Source organism: Lepidochelys kempii, chromosome 1 (genome assembly GCF_965140285.1).
Source record: "Lepidochelys kempii isolate rLepKem1 chromosome 1, rLepKem1.hap1, whole genome shotgun sequence".
Classification (NCBI taxonomy): domain Eukaryota; kingdom Metazoa; phylum Chordata; order Testudines; family Cheloniidae; genus Lepidochelys; species Lepidochelys kempii.
In genome coordinates, this window is record NC_136380.1 from 342,851,386 (window position 1) to 342,870,888 (window position 19,503).

The following is a 19,503-nucleotide window of genomic DNA, read 5'->3' on the forward strand; positions in this document are numbered from 1 at the left end:
ACTTTGTGGGGCCACGGATAGGGTGTGAGTATATGAAAAGGTGAGGGGAAAAGTGCAACCAGAAAAGTAAAAGGATGGTCAGGAGGAGACAGAACAGTGGCTGCAATCAGGCGCACTCCAGGTATACGTGCACCAGGGTCTCCCTCACGCCGCAAAAGGGGCAGGCGTCAGGGACAGGGGTAAACCGCACCAAGTACACACCCGGGCTCTCATGGCCAGTGCGGGACAGGCCCCCCATCACAAATCCATACCAAATAAACTACTGGCCAATTTTCTCCTCTCTTCCTGTTTGCACGTTGCTCACAGGTGGATTGTGATTTCTCAAAAATATTTGCCAGATAGTTTCTGTGAATAATTCCTCATCATCTGATTCTGGGCAAGAGGTTGCAGGCGTTCCGTAGTCCAAACTGGAATTGTTTTGACTGGATAAACAGGGCACATGGTACCTCTCTGTCCCCTGTCTGGGTGCGTGTAACTCTTAGAATTGGATTTGCAGCACAAATATTTATCATTATTCATTTGAAATTTGCTTTCCATGACTATTCTGCAATATTATCTTAAAACGTGCCCCTTTGGTGAACATTCCTGTCGGTAAACTCTTTCACTAGAATATTTAGCTGAGGCCTCATTTTTGGAAGATAGGATTAGGGAAGGAAATAAATTAATAGGTTGAAAACAGAATGTTTGTTTTAAATACGATAAGTAAATAGGTAGTTGGCTAAGAAGACAGACTGTATGAGCCAACTAAGATAAGAGGGAGAACACCCAGGGAACTATTTACTGTGTACTATCTAACAAGGGACACGAAAATGTGTAAAGATGAGGTAAAGAGGAAGTCCAATCATGGACAGTGCGTGGACAACACATGCTGCACAGAGATTGGTTCCTGCATAGTAACCAAGCCAAGCCAAAAAGATGTGATGCCATGTATAGTAAATTCAATGAGATGTGTCATATATATAAAGGGAGAGGGTTTCTTTGTAACTTTGGAGCTGTGATATGCCCTACATCCATCCCTCCTGTGTTTGAGTCTGATCAACACAGCATGGCATTGCTGTATGCCAAATAAAGATACCTGAGTGATTAAGGCTGGAGTTGAACTGAGTTCTTGGGAAACCGAAAGGAAAAAGGTCTCAGAGGGAATCCCAACAGAATATTCATGGACCATAACACAGCAGAGATGAATTTGCTTTACGATTTGAAGGAATGCTTGCATAGCATCTGCCTATCTCTGAATCAATACAGTGATAAGTCCTGTGTGGGTGTAACCCATGCTGGGAAAACATGGGTCTTTGTCCTCCTCTAGTCGTCAGAAGGTGTATGAGTCTGCTAATACTCTCCTCTTTGAGGCTTAGTCTTTTAGCTCAAGTGGTAAATGCTTGTGCTGAAGTTGCTGAGTTCAGACACCAATGGGCTAAATTACAATCATTCCCTTCAGCTGCTGACTTGACGCCGGGCAATTATAGATAGTTTGTGACTAACATTCTCTGTGTAGTTTGGTATTGTATATCAAGGGAACTTAGTTTAATACACTGTCATGGAGATGACTGTGGGACTGTGTTTCTATTACAGTCAATTATTAAGTTCTCTTCTTTGGGTGATGATGATGGATGCGCTCTCTGGGGGTCATTCTTCAAAGTCTAAGATGAGACAGAGGGATGAGGAAAAAAAGTTAAAAAAAGAAAAGATCACCTCCGTGTGGAGAGTTGATATCTGCTTTTAAAAAAATCAGCACCAACCTCCAACTGGGAATCTATCAGGCAGATTTAGCTTTGACTTATCCCCTTGTCTATCTGCAGTTACTGCCATGGTTTCAACTGAGTTACCCCAGTGTAAGTGAGAGCAGACTCAGGCCCCAAGTACTCGTATACCAGATATTCATTCGTTTGCTTTATTTTGATAGAGATAGATCATGCTACTAGTATGGAGCTATATTAAGGGAAAGTGCATGGTCACACTGCCCCAGCTCTGCTGCTGGGGAGCACTGTAGGTGACACCCTTCACCACCATAACCCCTGCAAGGTGACCACTGGCTTACACACTGGGTGTAGGCATGGAGTCATGGCTCCATCTACTTCCCACCATCCCTGCCCTCTTTCTGGCAAGTTGCTCCTAGGTGCAGTAGCTCAGTGCTAGCCCCTACTCATCCCAACAGTCAGGGGCTGCGATCCTGTCCACCTTAATTTAGACTGTAATCTCTTTAGGGCAGAGGCTGTCTTTTATTTTACGTTCACATGTTCATATATTTTAAGACCAGAAGGGACCAGTAGAATCCTCTAGCCTGACCTCCTCTAGAGCACAGGCTGAAGAATCTCATCCAATAATTTCCGCATCACATCCATAACTTTCCGTTTCAGCTAGAGCATCTCTTGTAGAAAGCTGTCCAGTCTTGATTTAAAGACCGCAAGTGACCAAGCCTCTGCCACGGTTCCCTAGGGAAGTTGTCAATGGCTGTCTTTTTCTGGTGATTAAAGAGCTGTCTGCTACCAGAACTCTCTTCCCCACGTAGGTACCTGTAGTCCAGGATCAAGCCACCTGCTAACCTTCTCTTGGATAAACTAAACAGATTAAGCTTTTTTAATCTCTCATTATAAGGCATGTTTTCCAGACCTCAAATCAGACTTTTCTGAACCCTTTAGAGTTTGTCAACCTCTTGACATCCAAAGTGGACATAATAGTCACTAATGCAGCATGCTGAGCTAACACCGCAGCCCTGATATTTCCCCACTTATACATCCAAGGGTCACTTTCACCCTCTTCTCTTAGCCACAGCACCCCATTGGGAGCTCATGTTTAATTAGTTATCTGCCATGATCGCGAGTACTTTTCACAGTCACTGCTTGCCAGGATACATTCCCCCATGTTAGGATATAGATATTTAGGCCTGTCTGTAAAGGCCTATACTCTAATTTAGGTGTATTCTTATCACTTAGCTAGTTATAGAGGTATAAAAGAAAGAATCAAAATCACTGTCTGCTGGTGTAAGGGCCTTCTCTTACTGTGACAGTCTGAAGCCCTGTTCTTAGCCTAAAATCTCTGGCTAAGCAGTAGAGGCAGCCATAAGCTGGGAAGCGAATGGTCACATCCTCACATTCCAAACTAGTCACATTGAAATAAGGTGCTATTGGACTGTTAGGAATACAATCCTGTCCTGATAATGCCTATCACCTCCAGAGAAAGGGAAGTGCCTAGAAGATGTAAAAGGAAACTTAGTTTGATAGCATCCTGTCTGGCAAGAACTCACTTATCAATAGCTGGGATGTGAAATCCTCATTTCTTTGTTGTTCTATCACTGTAGTCCCCATTTCCCTATTGTTTGTCTGTATAATCTCCGTCTGGTTCTGTGATTGTCTCTGTCTGCTGCGTAATTAATTTTGCTGGGTGTAAACTAATAAAGGTGGTGAGATATAATTGGTTACATAATCATGTTACAATATGTTAGGATTGGTTAGTTAAATTTCAGTAAAATGATTGGTTAAGGTATAGCTAAGCAGAACTCAAGTTTTACTATATAGTCTGCAGTCAATCAGGAAGTAAGGGGGGATGGGAACAGGGAATGGGGGTGGGGAAATTGGAATTATGTGTTGCTAAGGGGGGGAACGGGAACAGGGACACAGGTAAGGCTCTGTGGTGTCAGAGCTGGGAAAGGGGACACTAAGGAAGGAAACTGGAATCATGCTTGCTGGAAGTTCACCCCAATAACCATCGAATTGTTTGCACCTTTGGACTTCGGGTATTGTTGCTCTCTGTTCATGCGAGAAGGACCAGGGAAGTAAGCGGGTGAAGGAATAAGCCCCTAATACCCCATCTTATAAATGTAACCTGCTTCTTTCTTTCTAGATGTACAATCTTGCATTTGGCTAAGCTAAAATGTATGTTGTTCAAATGAAACCAGCCTACCAAACAAGCCAGACTGGCCAGTATAACGGGTATTTGTGTAGTGTCTACTGCAGTGTAGGCCCAACCCTGGTTGGAGTCAGTAAGAACTATTACAGTATAAAGAATAAAAACTAAGTTGGTGTTTCAGTATTACCTATGAAATGTTTGTTAATAGGAGAAATCACACTGTACTTTCGCTCTTGTATGTATTGCTGTATTTTGTGTCAATGCACAAGAGTCCTTCCATTCATTCCATCCCCAAATAGTTTCCTATATATTTTTATGTGTTTCTGATTTTCATTTATTACATCAATACCTGCATTGCAAGCTCAAATAAAAGCCTGTATGCTTACATTTACGTGTGATTAACTTTTTTCAGAGGAGTAAATGGCCTTCAACCAAGCCCCAACATCTCCAAGCTCATCATCAGAAGCAAGCTCCCGACAGACCAGGACACACCAAAATGGCACCAGACCCTGGAAGAACAACAGATGTAAAACCTGTAGACATAGCTCCACTGCTATGATGATCAACAGTCCCGACAACAGACCTTTCAAGATCTCTGGGTCCTACATACGCCTATCACAACATGTGATGTACCTTATCCAGTGCACTAAATGCCCCTATGACAACTATGTGGGTGAAGCCAGACAATCACTATATTCTTGACTGAGCTCACACAGGAAAATGGATAAAAGACAAAATCACCTGCTCACCTCTGGGTGAACACTTTTCACAAAGTGATCACTCTATATCTGACCTCTCAGTCCCCATCCTCAAAGGAAACCTGCACAACGCTTTCAAAAGATGAGCCTGGGAGCTTAAATTCATAACTTTGCTAGACACTGAAAATCATGGACTGAACAGAGATACTGGATTTATCACAATCTACAACACTCTACCCCTCCATTATTTTTATTTCTCCTTTCCCCACTATGACTGGGGAGGTGTTCGTGGGCCACTTCACCTAATGGTCCCTTGAAATGTGTATCAACTACTTATACTAAACAATCGGATCCACCTTGTATTTGTCTGTGACACTCTGAGTACATTTCCTAGACCTGAAGAAGAGCTCTGTGTAAGCTCCAAAGCTTGTCTCTCTCACCAACAGAAGTTGGTCCAATAAAAGATATTACCTCACAGGAGACATCTCCAGGAGAGCTGGCTGTATTTTAAAGAAGCCGTATTGAGGGCAAAACACCTAACTGGCTTCAAGACTGAGCTTGATAGTTTCTGGAGGAGATGGTACGGTGAGACTGTCTACAGTGGCATGTGGCCCATCTGCACAGCGAGTTGCAAATACCCCCACTGGCCAGAGATGGGACACTGGATGGCAAGGGCTCTGAGTTACTACTGAAAATTCCTTCCCAGGTGTCTGCCTGCTGGGTCTTGCCAGTATGTTCAGGGTGTAACTGATCGCCATATTTGGGGTTGGGAAGGAATTTTCCCCCAAGTCAGATTGGCATAAACCCTGGGCAAGATTTCACCTTCTTCTGCCGCATGGGTCACTTGCCGGTTTAAACTAGTGTAAATGGTGAATTCTTTGTAACTTGAAGTCTTTAGACCATGATTTGAGGACTTCAGTAACTCAGCCAGAGGTTAGGGGTCTATTACAGGAGTGGGTGGGTGAGGTTCTGTGACATATGATGTTCAGAAAGTCAGACTAGATGATCACAGTGGTCCCTTCTGGACTTAAAGTTTGTGTCTATGAGAATCTAAAGATTCTGCTACAGAATCTCTGTCCAGTTTGCTGCATAGAATGTGGAGTTTTAGTTAAGGGCCTAATCCCAAGATTGCTGAACATGGCATCTAAGAGAAAAGTTAGCCAGAAGTTCCATTCTTGGCACCAGTCAGGATCAGACCCAAAACAACATATTTTCACCAACTTTTATTCTTAAACCTGGCTTCTACAAATAGAACATCTCCCAACACAAATTATTGTAGAGATCAAGATGGTCAGATTTTTAAAATAACTAAAATGCCTCATGACAATTGTCTTTTTTTAACCTTTGCATACTCTCTCTGTCTGTCTCTCTCTCTCTCTTCTTATAACCACATTCTACCCACTACTGGATTTTAGAAGCATGAGAAGGCTATACTGCTATACCTGCTGAATACCTGATTACAATGCACTTGAAATGATTAGAAGAGGTCCTGGAGTAAATTATCTTCATTTCAGGTATGCTAATTTACAGAGGATCACATTATTTTGGAGCAAAAATAAACTGCAAAACCATTGTGAAATAACTAGATAGACTCGTAAGCCTTAACGTTCAGTTCTGGGTCTAGAGTTGAACTTTTACAAAGGTGTTGAGTTCCTGGCTTTTTGAGTCAGGCACATCTCCAAATAAAACCCTATAACAAGTTACAGTTATTCTGAGTGGCCGCAGTGGGAGAGCGCTGAGAGATCCCAACTGAGATTGAGGCTCCGTACAAACACACAGGAAGAGGCACCTCCTGCCTTGAAGAGCTTGCAGTCAAAACAGACGAGACAGGTAGAAGTATTAGCAGCCTCCTTTCCCAGATGAGAAACAGAGAGATGAAGTGGCTTGCAGGAAGTCTGTGACAGAACCAATCTTATCCAGTGGGCTATCCTTTCTTGGTCTGCACAGCAGCTAAAAGCTTTGCCAGACATACTTCATCTGGACAGGCAGTTTACATGGTAAGAAGTAATAGAAGAGGGCGCCCCTGTATTAGGGGGAAATTTCAAAACCAAAATCTCCACGTGAAACTCAGGAGGTGCACACACACTTGTGGGGAAACTGAAGGAAACGTTTGTGTCAGCCCTTGCAGAGCAAAGCTGCCGAGCGTACAATGGCACGGCTCTATCTAACAGCTGTTGAAATGCTATGAAAAGCCGCCAAACCCCTGCCTGCAAACGTTTCCTTTTCCAGTTATACTCCATGAAAGACTTGTATACCATGTACATATTGGTACCAGGCCAGTCTTCATAGACTCCTCAGACATTTGAAGACTATGTAATGAAGCCACAAACAAGTGCCGGTAATCACCCTTCCATGCATAATTCTATTATTGCTACAAAGCCATGGCCACCTTTGATTTCATGGTCGTCACTACTCCGCACACTGGATCCATTAAGAACTGTGCAGGGCTAGCAAGATTAGAGCTCAGACCCTTCCACTCCTTCTGGCCTACTGCCTGAGTTACAATAGATCTCAGCTGACTCCTTCCTGGTCAAATCCCAGCCTCTACTCCATTCTCATCCATCCTCCTTATTTCTCAGCTGCTTTTGTCACTGAGTAGCATACTCTCCTCATCCTCTTGCCCTCCTTTGGCCTTTTGTGGTCCTCTCCTCTCTTTGTTCTTCTCCTGCTCCTCTGGGGATTCCCTCAGAACCTCTTTTTGCCCAAGTAAGGACTGGAGAATGTGGCCACCAGTCCTTACTCAAGGCTGGATCCCAGTGCACTGAAGTCAAGGGAAAGATTCCCATTGATTTCAGTGATCAGTTGAAATGGCTTCAATAGGAGCTTTGACTAAGGATTTGAGCTTTGAGTGGCTTCACCGGCACCCCAAGCACAATTGTTCTCAGCACCACTAATATGTTTAGGATACTAGTAAATGGAACCTGCCTCCATTCACAGTCACTGGCATTCCTCCCTTGCCAGTCGTCATCCAGTTTACTCCTGATCTCTCTTCCTTCCTTTCCTGGCCGCCTCTAGTTGGCTGCTGCTAGATAAATGCTAAATAGAAACCACAGTGAATAATGACCCCACTCTTAAACCCATGTACCATAATAATGGCAATGTATTTGAACAGCCCGTTTCAAAAGCTATTGTATCGAGCTCAGCACAAGACCAATTGACATGCAAAAGCCTTTTATAACCTTGGTCTCCATGCCCTCTCATCAATTAGCTCCTCATTAAAACAACAAGGTTCCCTCGAAAGGCCCCCACCGGTTAGACATCATTACTAAGCATTTTCCCATCATTTACTGGATTAATGTCACTAATTAAACAACCTGAAGCCCAGAGTCAAAACCGTCACACAGCAGTAGAGCAGAAGTCCACGAATCTATACATTGTTTTAAGTCAGAGTCTGTTCAGTCTTTATTGACACAAAGGATTACTCAGCAAGTCAATGTCTTTCTTTTATTTTGTCCACCATGGGGTGGAAGGGGGGTACAATGGATGGATGACTAATTGTTACGGGAAATGCAATACTTTTCCCAGCATGTGGGACAGACTGTATAGCCGACACATGAGGGTGTGGGGTGCGAGAAGTGGCTTTCTGTTCTGATTTTGCAACAAGGCCTGGACACTGGGATGGATCAAAGAACCACAATTAAACACTTGAATCAGCTCTTAAGCATTCATCTTCATCTGCATAGTAACGGGAATGTCTACACTGAGACCATAGCCTATCATGCTGACCAAAGCTTTGCCTCATTGTTTACCTGTATTTCCCAGTTTGTCTGTATCCATCTGTTGTCTCTTGTCTTATGCTTAGGTTGTGAGCCCCTCAGGGAAGGGATTGTCTTTTTGTTCTGTATGTGTACAGCCCCTAGCACAATGGGGTCCTGGTCTACTACGAGGGCTCCTAGGTGCTACAGTAATATAAATAATAACAGATGCTGGATCAGGACACAGCATAACCATACTATCAGGGGGTTCCTATTGAAACCAGCGGTATCCCATTAACTCCAGAAGAAAGCGGTATAGGACTATGATGTCAATAGTACGCCTGGGAAATGTGATGTATTTCCATTAACAGAGCCCTAATTAGTTAAGGTTTTTCCTTTTGACTAAAAAGGCAATGCCACAATAAATGTATCTGTGTGAAACGTGTGGATTCTGTGAGTTCAGTTATGCCAGCAGCAGGCAGTAAAGGTCATTATTCAGCTGTGGAGACTCAGTTTTGGTCCTTCCAGAATCAGGCTTTAAGTTCTGCAGGATTATGAGAAGCGAGCTTGGGATGCCTGGCTCGAGGGCCTGTGAGGAGAAAGATCTGGGGGACCAATATCTACTTAAAAACAGCCAAGGCCCTTAGCCTCCCATACTGTGTCACACAGAGGCTTGGCAGGTTTCAGTTGAAATCAGTTGTCATCGGTAGACGTCAGTTTCACTTGACACACAGAAATTGATGGAAAAAATAGACATCAAGATAAGTCAGCAAGTGCAGTCTCCCCCACACCAGCTCCCCGGCCCCCAGCGTCATGACCACGCTCACTCACTCATTAGCCAGGAGCGCAGAGGCCATCCCAGGGTAGGAGCTGTTCACTAGCCGGATGCCCTCCCCTGCATCCAGGGGCTCATCCTCCTCCTTGGAGTCCTTCCTGGCTGGGGGTCTCTCTTCTGCCCCACCAGGAACTGCAGCCTTCCCCTCCACTTGCTCCTGTACTGTTCCAGCGTCACTAAATAATTCCTGGCTGACACCCCCCCCCCTTTATTTCCTGAAATTGTAAACATTTAAATAGATAAAAATAAAAACTAAAGAAGTTAAAAACCCTAATTCCACACAACCACAAACATTAAACTCAATCAAACCTAAAAAACTGCTGAAAAATAAAAATTGATGTTAACCAGCGAACTGAGAACCAAATAAAAATTGAATTCTTCCGAGGTTAGTCAGACACCTTACACCTATTGCTGTGAAAAGAGCCACTGGACAGTCATCAAGAATCTGGGTTTTAACCTGGATGGATATTGAAGAAATGGTTCGCCCAGAGATGGCCGTCTGTGTTTGCACTGCACTTTTTAAACAGCTCCTGGGGAGGAAGGAGAATTACTACAAATCACAAACCTTTCAGGACTCAGAGAGAGAGGTGCTTTATTTTTAAATTGCACCAGACAGAACAAGAATCTGGGCTAGAATCCCGCACTAAATCTTCCCCAACAAAACCATTGCTTAATTTTAGCTCATTAATTGGAAGAGGATACCCAAGCCTGACACTTACGGTAGTTTACTCATATTACAAGCAGCAGATGTCCAGGAATCCCTGCTAAACCTCTCACTGTATCCAGAACAGAGCTGCAGCAACCAGAGCATGCAGACAACTAGTGCACAAACTCTGAAACACCCAGGGCTGTATTTACCACTAGCCAGGAGCCCCCAGCCCCACCCTGCCAAATCCTCATATCAGCCAACATAATTTTCTCAATCAAAATGAAATGCCAATGACTGAATGATTTATAAAAGGCATGTGGGGGAAAACTCTGCCCAAGTCCAATGCTTTATGGCTCAGGCTCATCTCTGTGGGCTAGACTGTGGCAGTCAACTACAAGCCCTGAGTAGGGAACAACGTCACCCAGGAGAAACACTGGGGTACATTGTACTTCAGACAGGCTCAATCTCCTCCAGCTCTGGGGAGGAGCACAGTTCAGACCAACCTTTAGGCTGCCACAGAACAGTCCCCACCCCACAGGCTGAAGCAGGCTATGGCCTTGCCTCCTCCCCACCCCCTTTTCACAGTCCTGCCCCCTGGATGCTCCCCACAGTGCAGAGACTGCTACTGTGAGCGGCACCTGTGCAAGCCATGCAAGATGGGTGGGAGGGGGGGAATTTCATGCATGCCCCCACCTCCCCAGCACAGCCCCACTCCAAGGCTGCTCTCCATGTGGAACTGGCTGCTGCAGGAGTGGCCATGAGCACTACTGGACTTTCCCATGTGCAGGCTGCCTGGCAGGGAGAGAGCATCCTCGGCTGTAATAACGTTCCCTTTATTTTGTCACTGGTGATTAATGTTTTACAGCCAATTACTATGGGGACCTGCGAGGCCTTTGCAACACAAAGTGCCTCATTCCCATTCAGAAAGCCAGGTAGAGTCGAGAATCATGCGGTGTGTGAAAGACAAAGGGAGGTACCCTCATGGAATCCTATATGTTTATATTGTACTAAACTCCATGGGGTTATCTGTGCTCTGATCTGTGGCTGCTGGCTATACAGCCGTGTGCCACATTCAAGTTACAGTGGTGCTGGTATGCAATGTGTCCTGCTTGCTCTTGGGTGTCAATACTGGGCATTTAGGTACAGCTTTGTAATCTGAGGGTTATAAAGTAGCATGCAAACCAAAAAGAGCCAGGGTACGTCAGAGAAGGATAGACCAAGGATGCATTATTCAGATCCAGATCTGGATGAGCCGTGAACTAGTGTTCAGTATTGAGGTTTCAGGCTGAAACGGGTTTGACATTTGGGGTTCAGATTGAGAAGCGTCCAAATCTTGCGAGTTTTTCTTGTGTTAGAAAAAAAATGACCGAGAGAGGCCCTTGGGCACCAAGATACATAATTAGCTAGCCCGAGAAATTAGGGGCCTATATAAACTAGAGCGGGGCGAGGATTGGAATATCAAATATGAACTTCTAGGGGGGAAAGGTTGGGTTTGAGTGGCTGGCTCACAATCCACCCATATGTTTTTAGTGCCATGCCATGGTTTATTCCTTTGCCATGGAATTCACCGTACGTTTTGCTCCTTGCTGCAAAACTGAGCTCCAGAATCCACGTTTACTAAGGCCTGGTTTACACCTGAAATGTAGGTCAAACTAGCTACATCTCTGAGGGCTGTTCAAAATTTCATACCCTGCGCAACGCAGGTAGGTCTACCTAACCCCACTGTAGACTCAGGTAGGGCGAAGGTGGGTTGACCTAGCAAAAACCCCTTCTGTTGCTGTAGTGTCTACTCTACAGCAGTGTAGCTGCAGCATCGTAGCTGTGCGGGCTGTAGTGTAGACGTACTTTTAGATTCCTCTCTGGGATAGGGCATTGGGCTGGGAGTCAGGAGACCTGGGTTCTGGTCTTGGATCTGCCACTGACCAGCTATGTGACCTCAGGCAAGTCACTTGAGCTCTCTGTTTCCCCTCTCCTACTTTGTCTATCTTGCCTAGTTTGTCTGGAAGCTCTTCAGGGCTGGGACTGTCTCACTATACATTTGTACAGAACCTAGCACAATGCGGTCCCAGTCCCTAATGGGGCACCCAGGCCCCATTCTGATAGTAATAATAACTCTTAAGGCAAATCAGTGTAGCTCCATTCATGCCAATGTAGGTATGTTGGTCTACACCAGATGAAGATCTGTCCCATAAGGTACAACTACCCAGCGGAAAAAACCCACCACTGTGAGTCTCAAAGCCCAGGTCAACTGACTTGGGCTCGAGACACAGGGCTAAAAACAGCAGTGTAGACATTTGGGCTTGGGCTGGGCCCAGCGAGGTGGGAATGTCTTGTCTACACTGCTATTTTTAGCCCTGCAGTGCAAACCCCACAAGTCTGACTCAGTTGACCAGGGCTCTGAGAGTCACTTCTATGGGTCTTTTTTTTTTTTTTTTTTTTTGCTGTGTAGATGTACCCTTAGATGTGCAAAAACTGTTTCAGGATTTATACAGAGCTAGAAGAGAGATCACATTACTGAATTTCTATCCATGCTATCTAAATATTACTAATGCAAAGGACAATGATTAGGATGCACAATTTGTAGTAAATCGCATATGCAAACATCTCCGGTTGTCCCTCGATACTCAAAAATTATGCAGGAAAAATAGCTGACTTATTAACTGTCCATCACCAGTCTTCATATTAGATGACTTAATTATGCAAAATTAAATGAATTTTCATTTGCAAATGAAATACCTTTCATTTCTGTATTTACCTTTGGTACCTTGAACTGCTCCATTAGTAGGATTTTCATGGGAATATTCATTTACCGTAAAATTAAGTAATGAAGGATTCAAACTGAAACCAATGTGGTCATGAAAATTAATACAGTGGCTCCATAGTCTCTTACAACTTCTTGATCATGGAATTCTTGCTTTATGCTCTTTAATTATGCCACCCTGTTCTACGCAGGTGATTCTCCTGGGCCCATCATTGTGGTATCTGACTGCCTTGCAGTCGTGCATTAAGTTATGTGACTGCCCACTGTCGTGTGTCACATGAATTAAATTTATTCATACTCCACCACAATTGGCACATGTTGGCAGCTTTTTATAAATTATTAAGATCATAGTGCCTAAGTACCGACCAAGATCAGGGCCTCATTGTGCTGGGCAGTATATGAACACACAGCCTCAGCCACAGAGAATTTATATTGTCAATAGACAAGACAGACAAAGGGTGGGTGAAAGATGTATTACACACCAGCACAGTGAATAAACTCTTGCCAGCATGCTCAACAGAGAAGTCAAGGAATGAAGGGCTATTTTGACCAAGTTATCTTCACAATCTTAAGGAGATACTTCAAAGCCAGGGTTGCAGCGTAATGACTGAGCATCATAAGGGAAGCCTGAATCTCCACTTCGTCAATATCTTTTTGAAAACGCCACAATAGTCCAGGTACATTTTGCCCCGAGTTGTATAAAGAGACTCTCATAACATGATGCATTTATACATACTGCAAAACCAAAATTGCATCAGCCTTTCTTTACAACCATTGCGAACCTCCAACGCATGTGTGCAACATCACCCTGAGGTCTGTTTCAGCACTGCTGATTCCCAGGTCTCTCCCTCCCATTGTGTATGTGTCTTCATATCCGCTTCCCCTTCAATGCGTACACTTGCGCTTTTCCCAGGCGAATCCCATTTTCTGCCCATCTCTCGCTTGGTTCCTTTGTGCTACTTCTCTGTGTCCCTGGTGTTGGCAAATCCTCCAGAGTCAGGGCTAGGTTGGGACTCAGACTATACATCCGTGCAATGGAGCAAGTGGTTAGAGCACCCGACTCCTGGCCCCGTGGCTCTCATTCAGGGCAGTAGAGATACCTGACCTTTAACCCATTCCTGATCTTCAGCTTTCCACCCACGGCCCTTAAGGGGGTGGGGTAGTGGCACCTGGGTACTCCCTCTCCACTGGGCTCCAGCCCAGGGCCCTGTGGAAAGCAACACCAGCAGGGTCCTCCCCACAGTGAGCCTAAGTTGCTTCCCTGGTCTTTGTCCTACATATAGATCCCTTCAGTTTGGGGAGAGGTTCCTATAGTCCAAACAGTCAATCACCTTATGACCAAAAGAGCCCAAAGGAGCAAGGCGCTGCTGGACCTGCAAGTTCTCAAAGGGGGTGGTGGTTCGGGAAGGCTCTGCTTGTGGGCTTTACCTGCCCTGTGGTCCCCTCTCAGGCTCACTGTTCTGCCTGGCTTACCAGAGACAGTTTCCTCTCTCCTGCAACCTTTCCACCACCCGTTGCCAAAAAAGCCCAACTCATTTTCCATGGACATTGAACAAAAAAATCATGTAAACATTTCTATTGCTCTCAGATTTTTTAAGAGCTTGGGCCAGTTCCTGGGGCAGTGTAAATGATCACAGCTCTACTGAAGTTAATGAAGTTCCACTGATTTACACCAGCTGAGGATTGACTCCTTGAGTTTACAACACCTACATTTTGGGTCTGAATTGAAGTGACAATTATTCTTTAAAATAACATGCTACAAGCATTGCAGAATAATATAAGGCGATCGTCCCCGAGGGGAAGGGATGCAATATAGTTATTATTATTCTTCTCATACCGCAAAGCGCCATCAAGTCACATTACAATGCACAGTACACAAAACCCATGGCATTCGTTGGCTAGCTATCTTCCTCCACATTCCATAGGCTTTCCCCAGCCTTGAGAACCGTGCCATACCATATCCCAGCCAGCCAGCCACATTGTCGGACCACACTTGCCATGGGTGCCCACTGCTCCTGGCACCTGGCTTCTGGGGCCAGTCCCTGCAAAATTTGCTTCAGCGATCTTCCTCCGCTCATCCAACCCACATACAAACTCAAGTTTTCTGCAGCTGATTGTCTTGGTGATATCAGGTACCACCCAGGCTATGCTATAAAGTAGTGGCTCTCAAACTTTTGTACTGGTGACCCCTTTCACACAGCAAGCCTCTGAGTGCAACCCCCCCCCCTTATAAATTAAAAACACTTTTTTATATATTTAACTCCATTATAAATGCTGCAGGCAAAGCCGGGTTAGGGGTGGAGGCTGACAACTCATGACCCCCCCCCCCCCCCGTGTAATAACCTCTCGACCCCCTGAGAGGTCCCGACCCCCAGTTTGAGAACCCCTGCTATAAAGTCAGGTGGTGAAAGACTTGCCAAAGATTGTCCTGGAGTCTCTATGAATTAAAGAATAGTAGTTAATTTAAGGTTATGCCATGTGATGAAACCTCCAGCAACACAGCCAACCTAAATTGGCAACCGTAGGTGGTGACGATGTCATTAGTCATGTGCAAGGTATAGTTAATCACCTGTAGCATTTCAGTTCAAAGGCAGAGGCCTCTTAATGTCTTATTTCCTGAGCATCCACGGCTCACGTGAATATAGTGAGATGCTGAAGACAAGAGACTGCAGCAATTTCATTTTACACTTCATAACAATACTTCCAAATGTGGTTGAGTGTCAACAGGGCAGCAGTCGCAACTCCAATTCCAGATCTCTAAGGGCTGTTATGACCAGAGTGGGACTGGGGACGAGCTCCCCCCTCCTATGAAATGCCCCAAATGGCCGACAATACCAAGCGCCTCTGACAGTCATGCTCCCCGTCACTTGCCTTTGTGTGGTGGGGGGTTTTCTACCAAAAGTGGAGGTGTGAAAGGAAAATGTCTGGAAGAGCTCTGCAGCGGGACTGGGATCCTGTGGGTCCCACAGGACCCGCTGCCATAATAGCGGGAGTGGGTAAATGTACTTTGTTGCAGGCGGGATTGGTTGGGCACAAAAACCAGACTGTGGGAATTGGCAAGGAAACACTAAATCTCTTGTCAGTTTGTCATACAGAAAATTTCAGCAATGTAAAGCAAGGGGTTGTTTTTAAACTAAAGTTTTTAATACCTAAATGTAAGCAAGAAGCAGAAAGAGATTTGATGGCTAATATAACAGGAGTTAAAGTATTTTACATGGTTTACTCAAGATTTGTTTTATCCTTTTAGTGATAAAAATTGTTTGAATTCCATTTCTATATATATCAGCTGATCTATTTTTGTTTTTGTTTTAGGAGCATGGATGTATCTGTCCCTCTTGCGGAATCTAAGGTTTTTGTGGGCGAGAGGGGGTAAAACTGCAAGAAACAATGTGCGAGCAGGCGGGAGTGGGCATTGCAGGGTAGGACGGGAGCAGGATTTTAAAAAATAGCCCTGTGCAGGGCTCTAATATCTGGCGCCTTGTAGAGACCCCAGAGTGCTCAGGGCAGGTGGTGTCCTTCAGCATGGGCAGGCAGCCACCTTGGAGAAGGAAAACTCCAAAACCAAAGCAGGGGTCCCACGCCCCTTGAGGCAAATGATCGTCTTTGGATCACAACGGCAATGGATGCTGGAGAGGAGGTGGATGAGCTACGTTTTTGCCCATAATCACTCACAATGGCTGTGGCCATTCTTGCTAGGGAGGACCACACTGAGATTGCTCAATCAGGGCAAACTGCAAAGAATCGGGCAGACGATTCCCCAAAACTAGTGGTTATTCTAATAATTAGATTCACCAAGCCAGCAACAAAACAGCTTCTATAACACTATACTGATTACCCAGAAACCAAAAATACAGTTCCCTTAAAGCAATCCAGCCTTGGGCTCCCACCCAGACAGCCAAGTCAAATATGATGAGGATTACTGAAAATCTTGTTCATCATATATAATGTTCTACCAATCCCGAGGGATTGGACACATTACTCACAAGATCAATGACTGTTTCCGACTTTGCCCAAATGCACACTTACAGTCAATTCGTATGAACTAATCTAAGATTTATTAAAAAATGAAAACAGAGAGAGTATTGTGGTTGAAAGATCATTATACATACAGATATGAATAAAGTTCCTAGGTCAGTTTCATAGGAGAAAGTGAGCTGCAGACCTGCAAAAAGTTCTTCCCAGAATCAGTTCAGCAGGTTATAGTCTGAATAGGCAAACCATATATAGAGTCTGTTCAAATTCTTCCAGGAGAATCAGCAGGGTGATCCAGACTGGAGCTGGAGACCTCAGTCTTGTGACTCAAGCTTCCCCTGACCAAGCTTAAGCAGATCTGAGAAAACAGGATTGGGGCCCTAGAGTTTTTTATAGATCTCCCACAGGCTCTTGATAGCCTCTTGACAGCAGGCATTCCCTGGGTGAAGCATTGTGGCTTTGCAGTAAAACCTCCTATTGTCTATGAAGACACAGGTAATTAGCTGCATTTATCAGCATAAGGTAATTATCCCTTAAGCAGTTCATAGACAGTTTACTACTGACTTCAAAGAGAAATGATAGGCAATGATATTATTACACCCAAGTTTCATCTAAATGTTAATATTCCCTATTGATCTCTGAATCAATAGAATATAGTAACTGACAGGAACCATCTGGCTACATTGTTAACCTCTAACAAGATATAATTCCAGGTTTCAGAGTAGCAGCCGTGTTAGTCTGTATTCGCAAAAAGAAAAGGAGTACTAGTGGCACCTTAGAGACTAACCAATTTATTTGAGCATAAGCTTTCGTGAGCTACAGCTCACTTCATCGGATGCATTCAGTGGAAAATACAGTGAGGAGATTTATATACACACAAAACATGAAAAAATGGGTGTTACCATACACATTGTAAGGAGAGTGATCACTTAAGATGAGCTATTACCAGCAGGAGAGTGGGGGGGAGAGAAAACCTTTTGTAGAGTATAAGAGTATAAGAAGATATAAGTAAACACAGACGAATACAATTACTATTTACCTCTAATTCTCTAGCAATACAGGTTTGCATCTCAAAGATCCAGTTTATCTAACATCGCTTCGTTAGCTATTTATAAGGAATGGCCCTAATTACCAGGTGTAAGGGGACTGTTGCCCCCTTACTAACATTCAGTGGGGGTGTTCTGGTTGGCTAGCTCCCAGTACTAAAAGGGGAAGGGTCTATGGGAAATCAGGACCCTGAAACTCCCCAGGAACAATGGGGAGAGGCCAATGCTCCAGGCCAGCCTGAATGACAGGGTGGGCAGGCAGGCTAATCAGGGAGTCAGGAGGCCAGGGAGGTCCTGTCCTCCGTGTGAGCTGGATTTGCTTGGGTCAGACAGAGTGGGGCCGAGCTAAGGAGAAAGTAGGGGCCCAAGCAGAGCTGCAGCCCCAAAGCTAGAGGCACAGCCCAGAGGGAGCAGACTTGCCCTGGGAAGAAAGTTGCAGCAACCAGAGCCAGAGGGACCTGAAAAGCAGCCCGGGAAGCAGGTCAGCACTGGGAACAGAGTCACAGAAGCAGCCTGCAGAGCAGACCTGTCCTGGGAGCGGAGCTGTAGCAACCAGAGGCAGAGGGGCCAAAGGAGCAGCCCAGGGAGCTGGAGGCAGAGCAGCAGCCGTGCAGAGACAGAGTGGTGGAGCTGGGGCTGGGCGCAGTGAGCAGCTGGGGAGACCGAGGGGGACCCTGGGCAGCGGGCCCAGCACAGAGAGATGCCTCAGTCAAGAGGCTCTGCAGGCCAGGCTTGGATCGTAACCCCGACAGGGCGGGGGCGACACTGGGAAGAAGGGTCCTACCACTCAGAGCCTGAGAGCGTGAGACCACCACCAGAGCCAGTGTCCAACCCACAGCATCCCTACAGCACAGCGAAGGCCTGAGAAGGGGCCTGGGACTTACAAGGAGCAGACTGCGAACTGCCCTGACATTCCAGAGACACTGTTTGTGACGTTCCCTGCCACACAGCGGGTTGATGTGCTTCCTTTAACCTTTCCCATTATTCCTTATTCTTTTTAAAATTAATTGTTGATTAAATAACTTGCATTTGTTTTAACTTGTATGTAATGGTCAGTGGGTCAGAGGAGTGCCCAGTGCAGAGAGTGCCCCGGAGTGTGGACACCCTCGCCCCTGTCCTAGGTGACCACAGCAGGGTTGGGGGTCGAGCCTTGTTGGGGTCACGAGGACTCTGCCAGACAGGAGAGTGAAAGGGGAGTCCTCAAGGGCAGGGAGGCCACTGGGTAAAGGAAGTGGGAGCGAGGACTCAGATCCTTTCGCTAGCCCACTTCACCGGGGTGGTGCAGAAGCCAGGAAAGTTCCCCACAATAGCAGGACTATTCATAGAATATCAGGGTTGGAAGGGACCTCAGGAGGTCATCTAGTCCCACCCCCCGCTCAAAGCAGGACCAATCCCCAATTTTTGGCCCTATCCCTAAATGGCCCCCTCAAGGATTGAACTCACAACCCTGGGTTTAGCAGGCCAGTGCTCAAACCACTGAGCTATATCCCCCCCCCCCCCCCCCGCCCAAGTATATACTTTACTTTTCTCTTCTCATGTCTTTAAAAGTTGAATTTGGGTCATTTAGCCCGCTGGTTGCTTAAGCCTTTCTGGTTCAGTGTCACCCTAGCATATTGTACAGTATTATCTATGAACTCTCATGATTGTTTAAGAGCTATATAGCAGTCACACCTTGCTGCCAGCCTCGCTGGAGCCCCACTGCGCTGGGTGCTGTGTACACATACATAAAATGACAGGCCCTGCCCCAAAGAGTGTGGGATCTGTAGCAGTGGTCTCCAAAGTGGGCTGCGCCCAAGACAATCGATTGGGGGGGGCGGCAGGAGGTGCACCGCCGGAGGAAAGAAAAAAAGCGGGGGGGGCCCTGAGTCCTCCGGCCCGTGGAAGAGCAGGGGCAGCCGCGCAGCCAGCGGACAGAGAGAAGCGGCGCTTTGAAGGGGAAAGCGCCACTTCTCTCCGGCCGTTGGCTGCACGGCTGCCCCTGCTCCTCCTGAGTCCTCGGGC

General features: G+C 45.7%; 1 long non-coding RNA gene across 2 annotated transcripts in view; it reads left to right on the forward strand.

Moving 5' to 3' along the window:
- The window catches only part of LOC140905449 (uncharacterized), a 33,347-nt gene extending 14,314 nt beyond the window's left edge, over positions 1 to 19,033 (forward strand). Inside the window, exons 3-4 of one of the 2 annotated variants that reach the window (XR_012156855.2) lie at positions 4,259 to 6,058; positions 15,797 to 19,033. This is a non-coding gene — a long non-coding RNA (uncharacterized LOC140905449). Of the gene's footprint in view, positions 1 to 4,258; positions 8,723 to 15,796 lie in introns of those variants that run through there. The other variant, XR_012156854.2, reaches the window with a different exon arrangement.
- Positions 19,034 to 19,503: the final 470 nt, after the last annotated feature.